The following is a 5050-nucleotide window of genomic DNA, read 5'->3' as shown; positions in this document are numbered from 1 at the left end:
CCAATGCCTCCCTCAAGATTTCTGCAAATCCCCAAAGACACATTGTCGTGACCTCTGTTGGCTCTCCATCCCTGTCTGCATCCATCTCTGTCTTGCTTATATCATTCATTCCCTCCCCTATATCTTCTTTCCTCTACTTTCCTCTACTCTCACCAATCCTAAGGGCTCCTTTTTCCTGACTTTGCTCAAAACCACACCCCAACCCACACATCAAGAATTTGCTGAGGGTTTGGTTGCCAAGGGTAAAGATTTATTTCACAGAAAGACAGTTTGCGATGTTGTATCAAAAATGTCCTCTTGGGGTGCCTGGGTGGCTCAGTTGGTTAAGCATCTGACTCTTGATCTCAGCTCAAGTATTGATTTCAGGGTCATGAGTTCAAGCCCCCAATGGTTTCCACTCTGAGTGTGGAGTTTACTTAAAAAGAAAAAAAAAAATTCTTGAAAATCCTCTTGTCTTTCCCTACCACTCCCCTCCAACCAATGGGGATTATTCTTCATTTCCTTCTCAGAAGATTCAAGGCTCCAGCCAGGTCTCTGGAACTCTCTGTATTGCCCAAGACCCTCCTCATATGTATTTTGTGTATTTGAAAGCTTATGAACTCTGCTCAACAAAATGTCATGTTCTTTGGGTCTCATCTTTATGGTGACATATAGAGGACCCCAAAACGCATTGGACAGCTGAAGCATCCAGATACTTCCCTAGCTGGTACCTCAAGATGAAAGTGGATGGTCACTGCATTCCATAGAACACTGGTCTATGTGGGTGATGTCTTCATGTCACCCTTCAGGAGTTCTAAAAATGATTCAAGATAAAGGATGAATATCCAATTCTCCCTGTAGAGACATCCCTCCTGCTTCATTGCCCTCTAGAGGGGCTTCTTCCTACCACTGACATTAATGTTACTCTATCTGCACAGAATCCTGAGTTCAATCAACTGATCCAAGGTGCCCCAGGCTTAGCACCAGATCATTGGGCAATCCGGAGGTATAATTCTACCTTCAGGAGCATCACCTGTCCCCACTTGCATCCTCACTGCCCACATCCCACCTCCCTTCCCTTCTCTCCTACCACTTTGGAAAGTCCCCTTAGGAATACCTCCCAAAAGTCTGAGGAAGTTGTGAAAACCCTCTGAGGTCAACCTTAAACTTGGTGGCAAGAGTGGGTAACCTGTTCAAAAGCCAGGCATACAGAGAATGAGGTCCAGAAATTTCCTTCTGGTAAAGACAGGCAAAGGAGGCCCCAAGAAGTGGGCCATAAAAATCAGCATCTATGAGACTCAAGATTTCTTGAAGGGTTGAAGTCTTTTTTTGGACTGATTAAAAATCCCTACCCAGCTCCACCTGCTGAGGCACTAGTCTGAGGAGATTGGCTGACGTGGTGCAAAAAGAAATCAGGAGCTCGATGGACTCGTGAGTAGCAGACACGGGCTGTGGGCACAGGGGAAATTCTAACGAAAGGCAATGCAGGGTCTGGGGAGGATCATTCCAATGTGTTGTTAGACACGCTCTGTCGATGTTGTAACAACACTGGCAAGGCCCCTGAACAGAGGCGTTGAGTGAGACAGTGAGGCTCTGAGTCCCCAGCTTCACAGTCGATGGCTTCTTCTGCTTCAAGGCCTCAGTCCCCACGGCTGGCTGCCTAACAACACTCAAGCAGGTGGTTGGAAATGTGGAGGGAAGTGGGCACACAGATGCTTGCATTTTGACCATGTACCAACAGAGAGGGGAAAAAAATCTCTTGGAATGTGCATGCAGAGAACAATTGCTAGAGACAGCATGGGCATTCTGAGCTGGAATTCTGAGCTGCTCGAGAGCAGCATCAGGGGGCATGCATCAAGGGGGTGCCGGGGCTCTAGGGTCTACCCTAGACATTCATGGCTCAGGGGAGTGGCAGAGGTCCCCATCTCTGTCACAGGGCTCCCAGCAGACTTAGCCAGGCTCAGCAATCCTGTCCACTGTTTGGCTACCAGTAGAGATGGTTACATACCAACAGGTAAACTATCTCCTGATACTTCGCAAAGGGAATGTGGCAGATGCGGGACAGGGCAGAGGATGTGAACAATGCAGGTCTTGAGGATGTGGGGCTCTGAACGATCCCTGAGCCAGCTGCAGGCAGCCTTGGGATGACAGCCAGGCACTCTGGAGTTCAGCATTGCAAATACCTTACTGGATGAAGGATGGGCTTCACAGGCTCAGGCAGGGGGAAGGCAAGCCAGTAAGCAACAAGCTCCATCTGTGGATCTAAGACGTGCTGGCCCCATGCTCTTCCAGCCATGGCAGATGGGTGCTTCCAGACTCATCTCCAGCATGCTCCAGCAACAACTTTTAATGTTTGGGTGCGGGGGGGTGGGGGGTGCGGGATCATTAAAGATACTCCTTCACATGTTGACAGCTCACCTCACTTCCAACTATAAAGCACTGTAAGTCAGTTGACCAGTGAAATCCAAACTCTCACAACACTGGTGCCAGAACCATCCAAATTAGCCAACGGTTATTGGGATCTAAGAAGCTGAGCAGGTGCATGTGCTGAGCAGAGACATCACTGTGCCAATTAAATAATCGCTAATAGAGTAGTGTTTATGGTCATCTTCCCATGTGTCACACACAGTGACAGTGCTGAATGCTCTGCACAGATAACCTCCATGGGAGGCCTACGAGGTAGCCATCTCTTTCATCACCATTTTCCAAGTGAGGAACTGGAAGCTCAGAGAGATTGGCTTATTTTTCCCCAAGCAGCACAGCAAATACGTTACAGAACTGAGAGTCCAAAGCCATGCTTTACATTGTCCCCTGGGAGGGGACAGAAAGGAACAAGCATGTATTCGGCTACTATGGTGTGCCCAGCATGCTTTTAAGGGCTAGAGAGACAAAAGTGAAAAGAAATGCTCTATTTCCTGAAGAAGCATAAGGTCTCCTGAGGAAGGAGTGCCAGTTATAAAGCAATAATAATATGAGGTCAGTGGTTTTCCACGACTTCTCCAAGAGCCCTTCCAGGCCTGCGCTGGGTGCTCACCACCACTCCCACAGCATCTTCTGTTGACTCCCCAGACGTTGCCTGTCTCTGTCTACCCTGGGCTCTGAGCGCATAGGGGACAGAATTACCGCTCGGTCAACACTGTGTCCCTGCTGTGCAGCACCAGACCTCACAAACGCCAATGTCCCAATTGAGAGATTCCTTTATTAAAATGAAAAAATCAAATACTGAATGTATATGTTAATTGGAGTGTAAAAACTGAGATGTTCACACCCTCAAGAAACAGAGGACATACAGGGACATGGAGAAGCAGACAGAATGTGAGGCAAGACCTAGTACAGAGCTCACACAAAAGCTCGCCCATCGGAAGGAAGTGGTTTAATAGTTGAAAGAGCACCAGGCATGAGTCAGAAGAGATCCTGGTTCAGCCAGGCCTCTGGTGAGATGAGGTCAGGTGGTTAACTCCAGAACCCCACTTCCATCATCTCCAAAACGGAAAGAATCGTGCTGGTTCTGCCTATGGCACACCACTGTGGCCAGGCATGCTCAGTCAAGGAGGAAGCCTGGTGTCAACAAGTACTTTCTAGGGGCGCCTGGGTGGCTCAGTGGTTGAGCATCTGCCTTTGGCTCAGGTCGTGATCCCGGGGTCCTGGGATGGAGTCCCAAATTGGGCTCCCCGCATGGAGCCTGCTTCTCCCCCTGCCTGTGTCTCTGCCTCTCTCTCTCTGTGTGTCTCTCATGAATAAATAAACAAAAATCTTTTTTTTAAAAAAAAAAAGTGCTTTCTAACTATCAAGAGCTCTTCAGGAGTCAGGGACTATGGTGGCCCATTTTCCCACCAGATGGACATGAAGGTCACCAAGGCTGGCATGGAAAGTGGCATCTCAGAGCCAGCTGAGAAAGACCTGACTAGAACCTCCTATCAGCCTCTTTCAGAAGCACTCGTCTCCCACTGGCTCCCAGGACTCCCCACAGCACCCCTTCCTCCCTCAGGCCCTGGGCCCAGTAGACAAATCAGCAGACCGGGAGCGTCTCTTCCCCAGGAAGACACCTGTGCAGCTCTACCCAGCCCGCAATCTGAGCGGAGTCATGCCAGACCCCTCGCTCCCCTGAGAGGCCCCTTCCTATGTTCTTTGCCTGAGGCCACTCAACAGTGTGAACGTCACTCACCTGGCGTGTAGTAAACCAGGCTCTGGTCTGATCTCTGCCTCATGTGGGCTGTGTTACCTGAGGGAGGGCGCTGTACCTCTTGGAAGCTATTTACACACCTGTAAATACCAAGACCAGGCTTTCTCAGTTTTGGCACCATTGACATTTTAGGTCACAGGATCCTGTGCTGTGGAGGGCTGTCCTGTGCACTGTGGGACATTTAGCAGCACCCGTGGGCTCTGCCCACTAAGGCTAGCAGTATACCCCCACCCCTAGCATGACAAGCAAAAACATTTCCCGACACTACGAAAATCGCCACCATTTGAGAACCACTGCCCTGAATGATTTCTAAGGATTTCCAACCAGTTTCAGCTTCTCCAGCCAACCAAGCTTTTGGTCCAGGCTTTCCCAGGCTTGAGACAGACACTCCCTCACATCAGCTGTCACCCCCTCTTCCACAACCACATCCAACACAAGAACATTCCCCTCTGTCTGTGGGTTTCATCAGTTATCTGCATTCTAGTATTTCATTTAAGGGATGGTCAGAGACGGAAATCGTAGCAGGAAGGATCCAGCCATCCTATCGCAGGGCCCAAAGGTAAAGCAGATTTCTGGAATGGCCCTGGAGTCAAGCAGAATCTGAACTTGAATCCTGATTCTGTTCTCTGTCCTGCCCAGATACACGGAATCTCCCCCAAGCTTTGGTTTCCTGTCTATAGAGTAAGATAATAAAATAAGGTTGGGGGAGGAGGGTTGACATGCAGATGAAATGAAGTAAGTATTGAATGGGACTGTCACTGTGTCTCTGGCTCTAGGAGGCTCTGGATGTGAGGGTGCCCCTCCCATCCCTCTGGCTGCTTAACTAGATGACTTGTTCAAGCCAATGTTTACAGCCCACGGCTCTACTCCAGCTCCCTTGGCTGTGCC

At 49.4% G+C, this 5050-nt stretch overlaps 1 long non-coding RNA gene across 1 annotated transcript; it reads left to right on the top strand.

Annotated features, from left to right (window-relative positions):
- Positions 1-1798: 1798 nt before the first annotated feature.
- Positions 1799-4175, top strand: LOC125755734 (uncharacterized). Its single transcript, XR_007412911.1, has 2 exons — positions 1799-1993; positions 3754-4175. It is a non-coding gene; the product is annotated as an uncharacterized LOC125755734 (long non-coding RNA).
- Positions 4176-5050: the final 875 nt, after the last annotated feature.

The sequence above is a fragment of the Canis lupus genome, chromosome 9 (genome assembly GCF_003254725.2).
Source record: "Canis lupus dingo isolate Sandy chromosome 9, ASM325472v2, whole genome shotgun sequence".
Lineage (NCBI taxonomy): Eukaryota > Metazoa > Chordata > Mammalia > Carnivora > Canidae > Canis > Canis lupus.
Note: the sequence above shows the minus strand (reverse complement) of the source record. Positions and strands in the feature narration are given on the sequence as shown.